The following is a 12064-nucleotide window of genomic DNA, read 5'->3' on the forward strand; positions in this document are numbered from 1 at the left end:
GTCCTGCGTATCGAGTTTTACGTATTGAGTCCTGCGTATCGAGTTTTACGTATTGAGTCCTGCGTATCGAGTTTTACGTATTGAGTCCTGCGTATTGAGTCCTGCGTATCGAGTTTTACGTATTGAGTCCTGCGTAGTGAGTCCTGCGTATTGAGTTTTACGTATTGAGTCCTGCGTATTGAGTCCTGCATATTGAGCCCTGCGTATTGAGTCCTGCATACTTAGTCCTGTGTACTGAGTCCTGTGTACTGAGTCCTGTGTACTGAGTCCTGTGTACTGAGTCCTGCGTACTGAATCCTGCGTATTGAGTTTTAGCGTATTGAGTCCTGCGTATTGAGTCCTGCGTATTGAGTTTTACGAATTGAGTCCTGCGTATTGAGTCCTGCGTATCGAGTTTTACGTATTGAGTCCTGCGTATTGAGTCCTGCGTATCGAGTTTTACGTATTGAGTCCTGCGTATCGAGTTTTACGTATTGAGTCCTGCGTAGTGAGTCCTGCGTAGTGAGTCCTGCGTATCGAGTTTTACGTATTGAGTCCTGCGTATCGAGTTTTACGTATTGAGTCCTGCGTATTGAGTCCTGCATATTGAGCCCTGCGTATTGAGTCCTGCATACTTAGTCCTGTGTACTGAGTCCTGTGTACTGAGTCCTGTGTACTGAGTCCTGCGTACTGAATCCTGCGTATTGAGTTTTAGCGTATTGAGTCCTGCGTATTGAGTCCTGCGTATTGAGTTTTACGTATTGAGTCCTGCGTATTGAGTCCTGTGTATCGAGTTTTACGTATTGAGTCCTGCGTATTGAGTCCTGCGTATCGAGTTTTACGTATTGAGTCCTGCGTATCGAGTTTTACGTATTGAGTCCTGCGTAGTGAGTCCTGCGTATCGAGTTTTACGTATTGAGTCCTGCGTATCGAGTTTTACGTATTGAGTCCTGTGTAGTGAGTCCTGCGTATTGAGTTTTACGTATTGAGTCCTGCGTATTGAGTCCTGCGTATTGAGTCCTGCATATTGAGCCCTGCGTATTGAGTCCTGCATACTTAGTCCTGTGTACTGAGTCCTGTGTACTGAGTCCTGCGTACTGAATCCTGCGTATTGAGTTTTAGCGTATTGAGTCTTGCGTATTGAGTCCTGCGTATCGAGTTTTACGTATTGAGTCCTGCGTATTGAGTCCTGCGTATCGAGTTTTACGTATTGAGTCCTGCGTATCGAGTTTTACGTATTGAGTCCGTATCAAGTGATTTGATTAATTTAAAGCCGATTTGGCTAAAACAGTGGTGATATGATGAAGACAGAACCATGTTTCATCATTTTCACCATCTTACATTCATCCTTCGTCATTTACAACACCAAATGACGGAGCCCCGTCACTTCACAAGACACGGGAAACCTCTATTGGTCTGGAGGAGCTGCAGCAGTTATTTCTGCACAAACTTCCACTGAACATTCACTAGATATTCTCAGAGCTAAACTAACTCTTCTGCAGTGTGTAGTGAGCGCGCATGCACGTGAGAATGAAGGGAAAGAGCGAAAACGAGCGCGGTGCGTGAGTGAAGGCAGGCAGAGGAGCAGAGTACAGCAGAGACTCCGGTCCTGGAGACCAAAGCTACGGTCTCTCCCGCGTCTTCCGACCGCGGCCAACACTGTTTAACAGACGGGCTTCACTAGATACAACCAAGAGGTTTTGGTGCTTCACTGGATATTGTGTTGGAGTCTGAACAGCGTAGACACACGCGAGCGATCATGGGACACCGACCAGCAATGATTTATACGTGTAAGAAGTTACAAACAGTCCCTTTAAGTTTAGTGGCCTGAAGGGAGGAAGTAACAAAAAAATAACTGAAGAAAAAGGAAGTGATGAATTTATGAAATAATAATGGAAGTGATGAAAATGTATGCAAATTGGAAAATAGTGATAGATTGTCAATTGATTTGATAAACTTGATTGACATTCAATTTGAAACAGTGTTGATCTGATAATCAATTGCCAGCTGACCTTTATCGTCTACAGCAGCACACTTTTGTTCCTTTGGTCTCTGGACTCCAACTCCAGTCTCACAACTCCAGTTTGTAATTAGACTGTAAACAAGTAGCAACTTGGCCAGGATATCAACAGAACAACAGAAATATACTGTAGCCCCTCGCCCTCAGAGCTATACTGTAGCCCCTCGCCCTCAGAGGTATACTGTAGCCCCCTGCCCTCAGAGGTATACTGTAGCCCCTCACCCTCAGAGCTATACTGTAGCCCCTCGCCCTCAGAGGCTTATTCAAGATTGGTGACTGTTTAACATGTTTTCAGCAAAAAAGGATGAAACCGTCAACGGGTATAAGAAGTGAGATTTCCCTCTATGCTCTCTCCCCCAGGCATGAAAACATGTCCAGTCATCACAAGTCCATGAAACAAGCCCAGCCGATTGCATAAAGTTTAGTTGGCTCTGGATCGGCTGACGTGACCTCAATCCGCAGCCTCGCTGGCTGCCGACTTAGATCGCGGTCGTCTCAGCCCGTAAGAGCTTCTCCTTCATCAGGTCCGGCTAAAGCCTCACACACACTGCCCATCACCGGCGTGGATTAGAGGGCTGTCTGCTCTCACTGAGTCATGAGAGGCTGCAGCAGTTCTTCCCAGACCCAAAACATCACCTGAAAACCCTTTAAGTCCAGAGTTCTGGAAGAACTTATCAAACATAAGCCCTCAAATCCAGCACTCTGTGGAGCATTATGGAGTCAGGGTGTAGTTTCTAATTCCAAGTCTTTACTTTGAAGTTCTGCATACAACATGCAACCATAATCTCATCCAGGAGAGTAATCATCTACTTAGAACTTTAAGCTCTTTCGGCCCATGTTATCATAACGATAAGCAGGTTACTGTTGAAATGAATTTCAATTTTTACAACGAAGTTTTGGCCATCATAACTGTCAGCTGTAACAACGTTTTACTCACCTGGTGTTTGTGGAGATGTGGTAGCAGCGACACAGCTTTACAACGCAGTCCAAGTCCATCTCTGTAAGAAGAAGACACCAAACATGGAGATCAAGTTTCACACAAAAGCTTCATTTAGTGAAGAAAGTGTGTCTCTGGTGTCTCTTGAACTCTTTGGAAGGGTTCAAATGTTTAAAAATGTTGTTGTGTTTTAGTTACAGTTGAACTTTAAGTATTTGAGATTTGAGATTGAAAAGTATTTGAGAGGGAAATGAGTTGAGTTATCAGTTGAACTGTAGACAATGAAAGCAGTTATTAATTACCACAACGAGCTGAAATGAAAGTGTGAAAACAGTTAAATTGTAAGTTAAAATGATAAATAGTATTTGAAAGCAGTTAAACTCTTAGTTAACTTAATTAACTCAGATTGAATTTCAGTTAATAAGCACAACATTGAAGGAAATATGTCAGGTGATGTGAGCGACACCGGTAAACCACTCATTCATTTTACTACGAAAACTATGCAAACGCACTTTCTTAAAGTCACAGTGGAGAGATAATAATAATAATAATAATAATAATGATAATTTATAAATTGACAGAGACAGTAGCAGATGGAGATATCTTTCTTTCAAGAATTTTTGATGTTTTAAAATACTTTGTTTTTCAATAAATAAATAAAATCTCAACATGCAGTTACCGGATTAACCCTCTGAGACCCACAATAGACCCGTTTTAGTCTTCTTTAGGGGGGTAAAGGGGGTATCTAGGGGGGTACAGGCCCAGGGGGTCTTTAGGGGGGGGGGGGAGTGGGCCTTTTGGGTTGTCTAGGGGGTATTTAGGGGGGTCCAGGGTGTCTTTAGGGGGGGACAGTGGGTCTTTTGGGGTGTCTAGGGGTCTTTAGGGGGGTCCAGGGGGTCTTTAGGGGGAGATAGCAGGTCAACAGTAGATGTCACATAGAAGTGGTGAACATCATCTGAAAGCTGGAACCTGAAGATTATTTTGAGATGCAGCTCAGCACTGTCTGTCAAGTTCTTCTAGTCATAAATCAGAAATAAACATGAATGAATGAATGAATGAATGAATGAATGAATTACTTATTCAAAGTTAATTGTCAAAGTGTATAAGGGTTTAGAACATGATGATAGAAGTATATTATGGTCATCTCCATGCTCTATTATGTCTAATACATTTTGGGTTGATACCATTTGTTACAGATTTGGTGCTAAATTTAACCATTTTTTAACCACTGGAGAATTGATAAAAATGATCAATAATCCCTCCAAAATATTTCGGTGATTGGATGGCGAGCACTTGTGTTGTGTAAACTGCTCAGAAACCCCCTTATTGTCAATCTAGCTAGGAAAGCCATCCATCCTCTGAATGCTCTAGGTCTCTAGTTTGATCCATCCATCCTCTGAATGCTCTAGGTCTCTAGTTTGATCCATCCATCCTCTGAATGCTCTAGGTCTCTAGTTTGATCCATCCATCCTCTGAATGCTCTAGGTCTCTAGTCTGATCCATCCATCCTCTGAATGCTCTAGGTCTCTAGCCTGATCCATCCATCCTCTAAATCAGGGGTGCCCAATACGTCGATCGCGATCTACCGGTCGATCGCGAAGGTAGTGTGGGTAGATCGCATGGCATTTAAAAAAAAAAAAAAAAAAAATTTTTTTTTTTTTTAAATAGACGTCAGCCAACAAATTGCAACACTGTTTCACCTGAACTCATCTGGAATGGAGGATGATATTTTGACACTACAAGCTGACATTCAGTCCAGGGCTCATGGACAGTTCTGGAACTTACTCACAGAGGAAAAGTACCCCAACATGAGGAAATGTGCTACCTCCTTGACTGCATTATTCGGCTCCACTTATTTATGCGAGTCAGCCTTTTCCCACATGAAGATTATTAAGTCCAAATACCATTCCACCTTGACTGATGATCATTTGGAAGTGTGCTTGAGGCTGGCTATCAGCAGCTACTGTCCGGACTATGCATCCCTGGCTGATTCCATTCAGTGCAAGTCATCAGAGTAAGGTAATGACAAAAAATGTACAGAGTTATATTGTACAATATGGGTTCATGCAGTTATGCAAGGTACACCAACATATATTGTACATATAAAGAATACTCAATATATTTATAAATAAATATATGTTTTGCATTTTTATAGTAGGTAGATCATTTTGACTTGGTCATTTTATAAGTAGCTCGCATGCTGAAAAAGTGTGTGCACCCCTGCTCTAAATGCTCTAGGACTCTAGTCTGATCCATCCATCCTCTGAATGCTCTAGGTCTCTAGTCTGATCCATCCTTCCTCTGAATGCTCTAGGTCTCTAGTCTGATCCATCCATCCTCTGAATGCTCTAGGTCTCTAGTCTGATCCATCCATCCTCTGAATGCTCTAGGTCTCTAGTCTGATCCATCCATCCTCTGAATTCTCTAGGTCTCTAATTTGATCCATCCATCCTCTGAATGCTCTAGGTCTCTAGTCTTATCCATCCATCCTCTGAATGCTCTAGGTCTCTAGTTTGTGGCTGTAAAGTTTAATGAGGCTGTGATTATCCTAGAGGTCACCACAGGTCATTTTATACAGGGAGGTCAATGAAATGTCTCTTATGGGGACTAACATCATCACACATGAACACAGTTGGGCTCATTGGATCCACCAGAGTCTCAGCTTTACAGTGATACCCAATTTATTCATTCAACACTGTTTAGGGACCCCAGTATGCAGAAATATTCAAATACACCATTTTAGAATAGGAGACAATAACACATTTAAACTGCATGTGATTATCATAAAGTGGGCATGTCTGTAAAGGGGAGACTCGTGGGTACCCATAGAACCCATTTACATTCACATATCTGGAGGTCAGAAGTCAAGGGACCCCTTTGAAAATGGCCATCCCAGTTTTTCCTCGCCAAAATGTAGCCTAACTTTGGAGCGTTATTTAACCTCCTTACCGACATGGTGGCATGACATGACATGGTACCAATGGATTCCTTAGTTTTATATGATAACTGTAGCTTTAAAACTCAACCTGCTACGGCCTCTGAAAGACAGTAAAGTTGGTCAGGATCGCGGGTGTCAGAGGGTTAAACAGGGATAACAGTTGTAAAAAGGTCTTATAGAAACACAGGGTTAAAGCAACAGAACAGACGGCTCTAGTGAAGCACCACTCAGATAAAAACTCATCAACATTTTTTATCTATGAGTAAAACGTGAAGTCTTAACATTACTATCAGAACCCCCACACAGTCTAGGCTCACCCCCTCTTCCTGTTTCGGTTGCACAATGTCGCACTTCCCTTGTGCCGTAAATGGAGGCTTTATTTTCCAGGAGATCGTACCCGGTGGCAGACAGAATTGCGTAGTGAAAGCGAGGCTTATCGGTAACCAATCTAAATGCCGACGTTGTCATTATTTTATAGCCATTACATTGTGTAATCAACATTTACTTTATAGTGATAAGTTAAGCAAAAAAAATTTGTCTATTTCCATTTTAAACAATTGTCAAAAGGTTGTGACGCTCCGGCTGCAACAACCAGTTTCCCCTCAGCCCTGGTGCTTCAGTCTGGTCAGAACCAATAGGAATGATGGCCAAAACTTCACAGCAGCTCCCTTTAAAGGAGAGAGGTGTGCAAAGTCCCACTGATTAAGGTTACAAAGTATTGATTGGTAATGAGGTGGGTTTGAATCCCTGGACTGGGTGACTGTGCAACAACTTCCTCTGGATGTGAAGTGTGATTTAAAGAGAGCGTGTGCTTGTCGATTCTTTCCTTCAAGCTCCAAACATCTTTGTCCTTTATCAGTGTAGCTTCATCTGATTCATCCTGCTGGTACAATATAGTCAAAACATATAGAACATTTTACAAATCTTAATCATTACAGCCATCCCTATTTGTTCTTTGTTTTTTGTTGTTGTTGAACTACTGATGAAGCTGAGCAGTTTATCAGTGCTGAACATCATTTAGTTGTAACAAATGAAATATGCATAACCATACAGAACAACACAAACGTCAGCATCTCCTGGATCGTGAAGTATAAAAGGTCTACAAGTGACAGCTGATGCTGGCAATGCTTCTCTTCTGTCTATAAATGCCATTGTGCCTGTGTTACGTGTGCCTATATATAAACCTTCAGCTGGGAAATGAAGAAGCATCAGCGTGATGTGTGCGGCTGCGTGCTGACGCCGCCGTCCTCAGTCACTCAGGTGGGTCGACGCCGCTGCGACTCCACCTGTCAACATTTGAAGATGCGTCAAATGAGCCGCCTGTCTGGCTCAGGCATCTTTATATTAAAGTAAATATCTGCATCACAGAGAGAGGAAATACAATATCATGTTGAGTTTGGATATGCCAGTTTGCTGCTCTTTTAAATAAATAATTTAGAGCCTGTTAATCATTAAGTATGTTTGTCATACTGACACATGAAGGAACAACTCAGTAATGAACCAGCCATGCTATGGTAATAATAATATCTAACCTGTTACAAGTGAAGGCTTCTTATGTCATATTCTATTCCTACATGTCGATGAAGTCAACTCATGCAAACATGTAACTCAGATCATCTAAATGTGTTTATGTATGTGGAGAAATTAAAGTAGAAAACAAAACAAAACGTCCTGATGTATCTACATATACTGTCCATCAGTCAACAGTAACAATAGTCTAACACAAATAAATACATGTGCTGTTTAATTTTCTGTCTTAGCTTTGATTAATGTTCAATCATTGTCAGGGGAACATTATTATAGATTCAATGTTTAGCATTCATTCTTGACCTTGAGAACATCCATCCATTATCTGTAACCGCTTGTGAGGGGGGGCTAGAGCCGATCCCAGCTGACATTGGGTGAAGGCGGTATTGACCCTGGACAGGTCTCCAGACTATCACAGGGCTGACACATAGAGACAGACAACCGTTCACACTCACATTCACACCTACGGGACATTTAGAGTCAACAATGAACCTAACCTGCATGTCTTTGGACTGTGGGAGGAAACCTGAGCACCCGGAGAAAACCCACGCTAACACGGGGAGAACATGCTAACTCCACACAGAAGGACCCCAAGCCGGGTTTGAACCTGTGACCCTCTTGCTGTGAGACGACAGTGCTAACCACATTGTATAGCGAATGTGCCCACTGACTCACATTCACATATGAGTTGGACATGAACATGATGGATGGAGGACAACAAGCAGCGAATGAAGTAACAACTTCACTTTCTGTGCAGCCGTGTCACAAAGACAAATACCTGAGCCTGCTGCCGATTCTCTCTCTAAAAATAACTTGTGTATCATGAATGATTCAATTTATAACTGAGAATTTGACTGGAGCACGCAGACAAGAGAAGGAGAAGCTGTAAAGAAGAGCGAAGGTTTGGTAACTGGTAGAAGTAGCTGATAGGTTGTTTCCACTACTGGCTGCAGGGCAAACACGTATCTGCGGTTGACTTGAGGAAAAGCTCTGAGCTTCCTCTGAGCTTCAGACTGGAGGGAGCAGATCCACTCAGCTTTCCACTGCATTGCCTCCCGCTGCTGCTGCTGCTTCTGCTTCGGCCGTTCAGTTGACAAGCAGCCAGCCGGTAAGAGCACATTAAGTTTTAATCTGAGCGTGATGCACACGTATCACTCCTGAAGGGCCACAATGAACTTTTGTCGCTGTCAGCCGCAGACTGAAACAAAGCAACAGAAAAGAGAGGAGCAGTGCACATTTGAAAGCTGTGTGCACGTGCGTGTTCACTCTCATTTACATTCAGTGTATTGGAAGGGATATCCTGGCTGCTCCGTGCTGTTTTACCAGTGCTAACTCTAGCCTCGGGGACAAGCTCTAAAAACGCATTAGAAAAAAATACAGAATATTCTGAATAATAATATACAGCGTTGGTTATACAGCATCCCACATACAGTATGCTTTCAAGGGCAGATCAGGTTTCATTGACATTTCAGGAGACACTGAAAATCCTAAATCATACATCTAAAAGTATTCATCAAGTGTGTAGAAACATGACTCCTAATGAATGCTGCTGCTCTGTGTCTGTGTCTGTGTCTGTGTCTGTGACTGTGACTGTGTCTGTGTCTGTGTCTGTGACTGTGTTTGTGTCTGTTCTCTGTGACTGTGACTGTGTCTGTGACTGTGTCTATGTCTGTGTCTGTGACTGTGTCTGTGTCTGTGACTCTGTCTGTGTCTGTGTCTGTGACTCTGTCTGTGTCTGTGACTGTGTCTGTGTCTGTGACCGTGTCCATGTCTGTGCTCTGTGACTGTGTCTGTGTCTGTGACTGTGTCTGTGTCTGTGTCTGTGTCTGTGTCTGTGACTGTGACTGTGTCCGTGACCGTGCCTGTGCTCTGTGACTGTGTCTGTGTGTGTGTGTGTCTGTGACTGTGTCTGTGCTCTGTGTCTGTGACTGTGCTCTGTGACTGTGACTGTGTCTGTGTCTGTGTCTATGTCTGTGACTGTGACTGTCTGTGTCTGTGCTCTGTGACTGTGTCTGTGTCTGTGTCTGTGCTCTGTGTCTCTGACCGTGTCTGTATCTGTGACTGTGACTGTGACTGTGTCTGTGACTGTGACAGTGTCTGTGTCTGTGTCTGTGACTGTGCTCTGTGACTGTGACTGTGTCTGTGACTGTGCTCTGTGACTGTGACTGTGACTGTGCTCTGTGACTGTGACTGTGACTGTGACTGTGCTCTGTGTCTGGGACTGTGTCTGTGTCTGTGTCTGTGTCTGTGTCTGTGTCTGTGTCTGTGTCTGTGCTCTGTGTCTGTGTTTGTGACCGTGTCCGTGACCGTGTCGGTGCTCTGTGTCTGTGTCTGTGACTGTGACTCTGTCTGTGACTGTGTCTGTGACCGTGACCGTGTCTGTGCTCTGTGACTGTGTCTGTGACTGTGTCTGTGTCTGTGTCTGTGACTGTGACTGTGACTGTGTCTGTGACTGTGCTCTGTGACTGTGTCTGTGCTCTGTGTCTGTGACTGTGCTCTGTGACTGTGTCTGTGTCTGTGTCTGTGTCTGTGTCTGTGACTGTGACTGTGACTGTGTCTGTGCTCTGTGACTGTGTCTGTGTCTGTGTCTGTGCTCTGTGTCTCTGACCGTGTCTGTATCTGTGTCTGTGACTGTGTCTGTGTCTGTGTCTGTGTCTGTGACTGTGACTGTGTCTGTGTCTGTGACTGTGTCTGTGACTGTGACTGTGTCTGTGACTGTGACTGTGTCTGTGTCTGTGTCTGTGTCTGTGTCTGTGTCTGTGACTGTGCTCTGTGACTGTGACTGTGTCTGTGACTGTGCTCTGTGACTGTGCTCTGTGACTGTGCTCTGTGTCTGTGACTGTGTCTGTGTCTGTGCTCTGTGTCTGTGACTGTGACTGTGACTGTGCTCTGTGTCTGTGACTGTGACTGTGCTCTGTGTCTGTGACTGTGTCTGTGTCTGTGTCTGTGTCTGTGTCTGTGCTCTGTGTCTGTGTTTATGACCGTGTCGGTGCTCTGTGTCTGTGTCTGTGCGCTTTGTCTGTGCTCTGTGACTGTGTCTGTGTCTGTGCTCTGTGTCTGTGTCTGTGACTGTGCTCTGTGTCTGTGTCTGTGACTGTGTCTGTGACTGTGTCTGTGTCTGTGTCTGTGTCTGTGTCTGTGTCTGTGTCTGTGACTGTGACTGTGACTGTGTCTGTGCTCTGTGACTGTGTCTGTGTCTGTGCTCTGTGTCTCTGACCGTGTCTGTATCTGTGTCTGTGTCTGTGACTGTGTCTGTGTCTGTGTCTGTGACTGTGACTGTGTCTGTGTCTGTGACTGTGTCTGTGACTGTGACTGTGTCTGTGACTGTGACTGTGTCTGTGTCTGTGTCTGTGTCTGTGTCTGTGTCTGTGACTGTGCTCTGTGACTGTGACTGTGTCTGTGACTGTGCTCTGTGACTGTGCTCTGTGACTGTGCTCTGTGTCTGTGACTGTGTCTGTGTCTGTGCTCTGTGTCTGTGACTGTGACTGTGACTGTGCTCTGTGTCTGTGACTGTGACTGTGACTGTGCTCTGTGTCTGTGACTGTGTCTGTGTCTGTGTCTGTGTCTGTGTCTGTGTCAGTGTCTGTGTCTGTGCTCTGTGTCTGTGTTTATGACCGTGTCCGTGACCGTGTCGGTGCTCTGTGTCTGTGTCTGTGCGCTTTGTCTGTGTCTGTGTCTGTGTCTGTGTCTGTGTCTGTGTGCTCTGTGTCTGTGTCTGTGACTGTGACTGTGTCTGTGACTGTGTCTGTGTCTGTGTCTGTGTCTGTGTCTGTGTCTGTGACTGTGCTCTGTGTCTGTGTCTGTGCCTGTGCCTGTGTCTGTGTCTGTGTCTGTGACTGTGCTCTGTGTCTGCGCTCTGTGTCTGTGTCTGTGTCTGTGTCTGTGACTGTGTCTGTGTCTGTGTCTGTGTCTGTGACTGTGACTGTGTCTGTGACTGTGCTCTGTGACTGTGTCTGTGTCTGTGTCTGTGTCTGTGTCCGTGACCGTGTCTGTGCTCTGTGTCCGTGACCGTGCCTGTGCTCTGTGACTGTGTCTGTGCTCTGTGTGTGTGTCTGTGACTGTCTGTGCTCTGTGTCTGTGTCTGTGTCTGTGTCTGTGACTGTGACTGTGTCTGTGACTGTGTCTGTTACCGTGACCGTGTCTGTGCTCTGTGACTGTGTCTGTGTCTGTGTCTGTGTCTGTGACTGTGTCTGTGTCTGTGTCTGTGTCTGTGACTGTGACTGTGTCTGTGACTGTGCTCTGTGACTGTGTCTGTGTCTGTGTCTGTGCTCTGTGCTCTGTGTCTGTGCTCTGTGCTCTGTGTCTGTGACTGTGCTCTGTGACTGTGACTGTGTCTGTGTCTGTGTCTGTGTCTGTGTCTGTGTCTGTGTCTGTGACTGTGACTGTGTCTGTGCTCTGTGACTGTGTCTGTGTCTGTGTCTGTGCTCTGTGTCTCTGACCGTGTCTGTATCTGTGTCTGTGACTGTGTCTGTGTCTGTGTCTGTGACTGTGTCTGTGACTGTGACTGTGTCTGTGACTGTGACTGTGTCTGTGTCTGTGTCTGTGTCTGTGTCTGTGTCTGTGACTGTGCTCTGTGACTGTGACTGTGACTGTGACTGTGACTGTGTCTGTGACTGGGACTGTGTCTGTGTCTGTGTCTGTGTCTGTGCTCTGTGTCTGTGTT

General features: G+C 44.9%; 1 protein-coding gene across 2 annotated transcripts in view; it reads right to left on the reverse strand.

The window, feature by feature from the left end:
• The window catches only part of lrfn2b (leucine rich repeat and fibronectin type III domain containing 2b), a 235658-nt gene that overhangs the window by 112711 nt on the left and 110883 nt on the right, over positions 1-12064 (reverse strand). For both annotated transcript variants that reach the window (XM_074615454.1, XM_074615453.1), the window contains exon 2: positions 2937-2997. The gene's annotated coding sequence lies outside the window, so the exon portion shown is untranslated. The remainder of the gene's footprint in view (positions 1-2936; positions 2998-12064) is intronic.

This window comes from Sebastes fasciatus, chromosome 18 (genome assembly GCF_043250625.1).
Source record: "Sebastes fasciatus isolate fSebFas1 chromosome 18, fSebFas1.pri, whole genome shotgun sequence".
Lineage (NCBI taxonomy): Eukaryota > Metazoa > Chordata > Actinopteri > Perciformes > Sebastidae > Sebastes > Sebastes fasciatus.